The sequence below is a fragment of the Caloenas nicobarica genome, chromosome Z (assembly GCF_036013445.1).
Source record: "Caloenas nicobarica isolate bCalNic1 chromosome Z, bCalNic1.hap1, whole genome shotgun sequence".
NCBI lineage: Eukaryota > Metazoa > Chordata > Aves > Columbiformes > Columbidae > Caloenas > Caloenas nicobarica.
Window position 1 is genome coordinate 9,044,563 of NC_088284.1, and position 7,967 is coordinate 9,052,529.

Sequence of the window (7,967 nt, forward strand, 5' to 3'; positions counted from 1 at the left end):
TGCCTCTGCATGATGGGCAGCTCAGATTTTTGCCCTAAACAAGCCCCTGTCACCTCCATGGGGAAAATGGTCCCATCTTCATTCCCACCGCTTCCCTTCTTTCTGCAGATATTTAACCTTGACAGGACCTTCCCTCTTATTCTGCACCTCCTCTGTTCTTGCTGGAGCCTTTAAAACTCTGTGCAAAGCCTGTAGGAAATCCAGGTGTTTTCTTCTCCGAGTGTGCTTCCAAGTTTTTGAAAGGTGTCTTCTTGCTTCAAGGAACCTCTTCCATCTGCTATTAAGCCGTGTTCACTTTCTTGCCCTAATGAAAGGAACAAAAGGAAGAAAAGCTCCAACTTTTCTTCTAGAGGTCACGTGCTGGTACTTCTCTTCCAGTGTGATGTCCTGAAGCATCTCTGCTCAGCTGTCCTCTGGCTCTGGTGCCACCACCTCCATCTGGCATTGATGGCGACGAGGGATGCCATAGGGATGCCACCCAGCCCTCCTTGCTGCCTACCACCCTGTTCTGGGCTACCGGCATGGAGGTTTGCTCCATCTGGAAATCTGTTCCATCTGGAGGTCTGCTCCATCCAGAGATGCATCTTAACACCATAACCAAATGCAATTTTTAATTCCCATCCTGCCCCTCCTCTCCCCCCAGCTTTGGCAATCCCTTAATGAGATACAGGATGTTTAGGCTGCCACTGAATCCCCCACTAGCACCAGACTGAGGAGATCCTAACCCAGAAACAGATGCCATTTTTAAGCCCTGAAGAAGAGTGGTCAGTCTAAAAGTAACATGTCAGCACAGATCAAAATGAATCAGTTGAACATCAGCCACTGAGGTTTTTAGGGTTTCAGGACACAAATTTTGCCTTATTTCTTATACATGCAAGAAAGCATTTGCAAATAAAGTCACTCTGTAGCCTTAGAACCTATTCCTCCACAGTGCATTGGCTTGCTTATCACAGAATCACAGAATGGTTGGGGTTGGAAGGGACCTCTGGAGATCATCCAGTCCAACCCACCTGCTAAAGCAGGTTCACCAGAGCAGATCACACAGGAAGGTGTCCAGATGGGTTTGAATGTCTCCAGAGAAGGAGACTCCACAGCCTCTCTGGGCAGCCTGTTCCAGGGCTCTGGCACCCTCAGAGTAAAGAAGTTTCTCCACATATTGAGATGGAACCTCCCGTGTTTCAGTCTGTGCCCGTTGCCCCTCATCCTATCATTGGGCACCACCGAAAAGAGTCTGGTCCCATCCTCTTGACACCCACCCTTGTGATATTTATAAGCATTGATAATATAGGCATCACCTTCCCCAGGGCCAGATTTATCACCTACAGAGACTAAGGGATTTGTTCAGGCTCTGAATCCAGATCACTGGGTAGCCCCATGTGTAAGGATGCTTTCTCCAAATTGTTTCCACAGTTTTTCCCAGGATGCCTCTGGGTGAGAACAAGCTACTTTCCAGCTGTGGTCTCTCCCAAGTGAAGCGGGATAGTCCCATAATTGCTGGCTCTTCGTCATGTAATTTCCATGTCAGTTAGTCCTTGCTGACCCGAGTCCCTTGGAGTAGCCTTGTTCTTGGCTCCATCATCAGTTTGATGAGTGCATTGCTACTTCTCATCATTTTGCAGATCATGGTGAATTTAATTAGAGTGAAGTGATGATGAAGTGAAACTTCATCTCCTGATGGGGACATAGTATTAACCACCATGTCTTCAAACACAGGGATCACTCACCAGACAGCCAAATACAGCCCTGTCTGGTGTGGGACAGGCACAGCTTTCTGATGCACAGCACTGGAAGAGTAAGCAGATGCTCAGGCACAGCACAGCCATCCATTGGTCTTTCACGCCAGCATTGGAGCGAGCAAGCCTCTGGATGACACTGGGGACATCAGCAAGTGGCTTAAAATCTGAGCTCAGTCCTGTACCCCCAGTGTCACCCCAGGACAGGGATGGCAGAAGTCACACCAGGTCCCTGCAGTGAGGAGGGCTGGGGCTCTGGGGGGTTCTCTCGTTGTTCGGCATTTTAGGGATGAAATCTTCCTCTCTCCCTGGGCAACCTCCTTCGAGCAGGGGTGCAAATGCTCATGAGCTCGCTTTCTAGGTCTCTGGCCTTTTGCAGGTGTTTCTGTCTGTTCTGGGTGCCTTCTTCAAAGTGCTTGTGAAAGGATCAGCTTCAGCCATGGCGGGGGGTAATTTCTGAAGTTTTTCTTGCTTATGGCCAGGCTGAGTTTCACTGGTAACACTCTATCACATCCCTCTGGCTGCGGGCTGCCACTAATTGTGATTCATTCCTCTATCCACAACCACTTTCAAGATGGGCTTTCATTGCCCTGGTCAAAGCTAAGTGCCAAGGCAAGCTGAGGGATCTGGCCACCATGGCATTGTCTCTGCAGTGAAACCTTTGATCACGGAGAAGCACCTGGCATCAGTAAAGATCCTGTATTTCCAAGAGGGGATGAAGAAGGAAAAAGAGATTTTTACCTACCAAAAATCCCCTGTGGCTGGAAAGTGGAGCTGGTCTGGGACAAAGCAACATCTCCAGAGACGCCTGGGTTAGATGTGGTCCTCATAGCCTTGCTCCCATGTGAGCAGCAGACTTAGACTGTGGGGAGCCCCGAGCAGCTGCCCTCAGCCTGCCCGGGAGCCTTGTCTCCCACTGTGGGTGCATCAGTGCTTTCAAGAAACCCAACAGGGGCAGATATGAGATACAAGCGCCCAGGACCCTCACCCTGGCAGGCAGTTGCCTTAACCTTGAGCTTGAAGCATCCCTCAAGGACCTGCCTGGAGCTCATGGCAGGTCTCTAGCTCATTCTCACGAGAAAACAGCAATTGAGACTGGTTCACCTCCTAGGGCAAAACCTTCAAGATATTGAGCCTCTTTATCTCACTGCTGTTGCAGGCAGCTCCCAAGGGTTCTCTCGATGAGCTTACCCTCCATCTGAGCCTGGATCTAAGTGGGAGAAAGCCCAGCTTGGACCCAGGTCCTTTCTGGCTTACTCCTTCAGCTGGCATGAGCCCAGCTTACCAACTTCATGCAGAACAGCCTGAGATGAGAGCACCCTTTCCTCCCTGCCCTTTTCCTATATTTCTGCCATTCTCCAGCCTGCTCACATGACTGCAGCTGTGGCACACAATAACATTTTTTCCCCCTCATCTATGCTTTACTTATCACTATCTGCTCCGTTCGCTTCTTCATCAGGGGAAGGCACCTCAAAAACTCCCCGGAGCTCCTCACAAGCACTGATGCTGATGCAACAGGGCCTGACAGGTTTGATGGTGCCCAGGGGATGTCTGATGAGTGGTGATCCTGCAGCCCGGAGACAAGCCTGGAAGTACTCCCTGATCTTCAGCCTGGGGCTCTGGCTCAGCAGATGGAGCTCCTTCCCAAGGATGCGGACAGAGCGGCTCTCAGCACGCAGTGGGATGCTATGGCCACTACTTGCAGCTGGGAGCAGCACATGGGCACTGTGTGCAGGCTCAGGAGTCAGAGAGAGCCCTGAAATGGGGAAAAAAAAATTATTTTGCACGTTTTTCTTCTGCCATCTTAGGAAGGAGGAACTTGTTCCTATACAAGGACAGGAGTGGGACTTTCCACGGCTTGCCCCTACAGCAATTAGAACCGGAAGACCTGTGCAGTTAACTCCACTTTATTCCCAATAGTGAGGGACTGGGATCCTCTGTATAAGGAGAAACTCCAGGTAATAATTCTGCTTTAGACCTGGATTTGCATGTCTCCAGAGGGGTTATAGGACCATCAGGCTTGCACGGGCTTACCAGCATTGCAGCAGCACTTTGTACAGGCACAAGCCAGCAGAGTCTGTGCCGCCACCTTCGTGCCGAGATGAGCAAAAAACCCCTCAAGGCATCAGGAGCCGTGGTGAGCAGTGCAGAGGACCCCAAATCAGTGTGGCTGACAGAAATAAGCCTGTTCAGTGCAGTTTGGTGGGTGTGAGCTAGTGCAGGTCTCTCCCCACTGTTGCTGCACCTCTGCAAGATACAGCTACAAGCCACCCGGCAGGTTGGACTCTACTGCTGATACGGGGTTAATATGAACCAAACTGCTGCTTCAGCCCAAGGAGAGATCTGCACAGGCCAAGGGTCAAGGCAGTGAGGCCAGCTGTCACTATTGCCCTCGCTGGAGCTACCAGGACTTGCTCAAAGCCCAGAGCTGGGGTAAGAGGTGCATGCAGTGCTGTGGTCAATATCCTCCATATTTGGGGCACAACCGAGCTTTGAGTTTTTTTCCAGGAGGAGCAGGGTCTTGCAGCACTCCATGGGGAGGACTGTGTCTATGTCCCTCCTTGGCCACCTTCTCAGATTGCTCCAGGTGCTCCCTAAGCACTGGGTGCTGCTGGCAGGGACGTTGGTGCCCCCACCTGCGCCACATGGACTGCAGAGTGCCCTTGGCAATGTCACTTCACCCTCTGCATGTGTCCCCCAGACACTTCCCCCTTGCGTTAAGCCTCGTTGGCTTTGTAGCTAATCTGTGGCAGCTCATGTGATAACCTTGGCTCTCTCTTGCTCCCCCTCCTTGGTTGAAGTGACAGCATATAGCTCTTTTCTCACATCGTATCTACGCACAGCAAAAAAAAGGTGAGCAAACCTCCCCTGGGCCCCTTTAGCAATAAACCCCCTGTACAACACCTGCGTGTGCCAGGCTGCTATGGGAAATGAGAGCTACTCGGAACTGCTTTCTTCTTTGGGTATGTTTTCCATTAAAAAGGTCCCATTTGAAACAGTTTAAAAGGTAAATGATTAATCAATTCTTGCAGAGTTTGACGGGGCAATAGTTTGTTTATGACCATGACTTATAGCTACCTATGGCACTTTCTGCTCCAACATGTCATATACTCTCCCTACAAGCGCCTGATAGTGACTCCTAAGTGTTTGATAGCCTGTTATAAAAGGAATCTTAATATAGAAAACTATCCCTTTGTTTAAAGACAGAATTGTTTCCTGATGCATTATTTGATGAGTGAAGATCTCCCTGCACCAGCAGGCAGGTAAATGCGTTGGCAAGGCAAAAGTCTGAGGATTCAGATGTCACATAGCTTGGACCTGGACCGAGGCCTGACAAACTTTGTGTCACATGTGCCAAGAGATCAGGGAGGTTGCTGGGGACAGATTTGGTCTGGAAGAGGCTCTGAGGTTGATGTATAAAGGGGTTTAGGTGTGTAGTTGCCCTTTGAGCAGGCTCATATACGTTTCATCACTTGAAACCCTTGCTAAGCTCCCGTTTACCTCTAAGAGGGTCTAAAGTCCCTGCTCATTTTCTGCATGTCACAGTGTTGACTACGTCAATGTTTAATCTGCGCATGCTAAGGGCTGCTTAGATCCTAGGGGTGAGGAATCCTGTCTCCTTTTGGAGGAAGGGCTAGGGAACTGATGGGACCAGACCCGTAGCAGATCAGCATGTGATAAACCAGCCGAAATAAAATACAACTGTGCCTGCACCTCTGGGGCATCTGGCTTTTGGAGTGCTCTAGGAGCATTCAACCCATCCTTGGTTGGAAGTGGTTGCACTTTGTACGTGTTAAGTATTTTCCGGGGCAGAGACACTTTGCAAGGACTGGTTGAATATTCATGGGGAAGGGATGCTGTGATGCCATAACCCCACAGACAGAGCAAGGAAAAGGCTGGATTTGAGTGTTGGATCACCCATGGCACCCCTTGGCAAGACTCCTCATTGCCTCTGGGCAGCACTCAGTCTGCTGGCTCAACCAGTGAATGTTTAATGCTTTCATGAGATGTAAGCCTTGAAGGGCTGGAGTTTGCAGCTTCAGAGACTACCTTACCCTTGTGGGATCTATCCCAGGAATCCCAATTTCATCTTGCTCTGCCTCCAGATGTGCCAGCACCTGCTCTTCCCACATCTCCCAGGTGGTACCTGTCCTCTGTGAGGGGCAGGACTGGGGTACCAACACAGCAACCCTCCACATCATAGGAGGGAGGAAAAACCAAAAGGCCTTGGAAACAGGACAGCTTGGCCCCGGAGCCCTGACTCCCTTGTATACTGTCTTTCTGCCACCAATCTTCTGCTCCCAGGGTAAACCAAGGGATTTAAAGTGATTGCCTGGGGGAGAAATCACTGCATTGAAAGCTGTGAAACTTCCCCTACGTCCTGTGTTCATGTGGGGATTTTGGAACCTTGGTGTCCTGATTTTTTTTTATTTTAATTAATCAACAACATATTAAAAAACAACACCACCAACACGAACAAACAAACAAAACAAACAAGAAACAAACAAACCAACCCCAAGAAGTTCTGAAAAAGTTTTTTCCATCTCCCTTTCTCTTCCTTGTTTTTTCACCCTGGAAAATACTGGGGCTCATCCTAAAGGCGAGTTCTGTCTTCAGGCTGGCTGGGAGGGCAAAAAGAGGAAGGAAGAAGAGGAGGAAAGCTCCGAGGGTGGCAAGCAAGGGCTGACCCAGCACATAAAAACATCTTCAAAGCGGAAAAGTTGTTTTGCAAAAACACCGGGGTTTGCTGGAAGCCACCCCAGCTGGAGCTGCAGGCTGTGTGAGGATCTGGGCCAGCAGCAGGGAGGCTGCCAGGTCTGAGCACTTTGGGGCTGGCAGAGTGCCCTGAGCACGCGGGTAACCCAACCTGGTCCCTAAAGCTGTCCCTCTCCCAGATCACCATCTCTCTGGGGCAGCAGAGACCTTCCTTCTCTCACCCTTTATCCCAGACAGGGCACACCCGAGAAGGGTTTTATCCACTTCAGCTCTTTTTCACGGCAAAGCCTCGCTCAACCCTGAGAGCTCATTACAAGAAGTCACTGTGCGGCTCATTAAGGTGGTTGGGAGGCTGCTGCGATCGATCCCAAACTTGGTGACCTCTGGTATTTTTAATGGCTCCCTGGGCAGCTTATCATCTTTGTATACTTAGATACTGAGGTAATGGCGGTGTGGGTAAATACGTCTGGCATGTATCGCTGGGCACGGATTGGATGAGCAACTTGGCTCTTTTTCCTCCTCTTTATATAGGCTGCTCCTGCAAATTTTCATTCTGTCAGATCACGCAGATCCCAAGATGGGGCCAGGGAAGCCAGGAGCCCCACTGCATTGAGTGTGCTGCCCCTAGCCACCTGCCTCAGTTTCCCCTCCTGTTGTTTTTGTTGACAGTGGATGTTCTTTCAGATGCTGTGAGATGCACTGCACCAACTGGCTTTTTGACGCTTGATGCACCTGGAATGCATGTTGTCTTCTTGTGCATTTCTCAGCAAAACAAGGTTTTAATATAGTCCTCTTCTTCCAACAACTTCATTTTAACACCCTCTTCCTCAAACTCTGTACCTAAATATCTTCTACCCCCACTGCACTGTATTGCCATGCCTGACATAAGCCTGGGATTTACAGAAACCGAATTAGGATAAAAAAATGGACAAGAGAATGTAGGGAAACATCCTCTTTTTCCCCTGACAGGACAAGGGGGGCTGTACTGGAGTGGTGGCTCACGCACAGGCAGCAGGACAGGCAGCTGAAGGGCTCTGCCTAGCATCCCCAAAGCAGCGCAGTGCTGGCCAGAAATTACGTGCATCCCAACATCCCTGCGTCCCCAGGTCCTCATGCAGCTCAAGGAAGGAGCAAAGTGCAGAGAGATAAAACATGACTTGCCAGCTGCATGCATGGGAGGTGGTGGGGAACAGCAGGCAGAGGTTGGACACTTCAGTGTAGCATTTCTCTGCCTGCATTTGATGCAGAGAAATTGTGACAGATGGGGAAGTCTGGCAGGGTATATAATTAATGTAAAAACAGGTCAGCTTCTGGTAACCGGCTTGTATGCTCAGTTACCAGCCCCTTTCCCTGGCCCCATTCTCGTCCAGGCTCTGGCCTGACTTTCATCCCTTCGCCCTTGCTCTGCGGGAAGCAGCACGGCTGCAGCCAAGAGAGGGTCATGGGAATCCTGGCACAGCCCCACTCCAAAAAAGCTCAGCCCAGCTGCCAGTGAACAGGCTGCTGCCACACACAGCA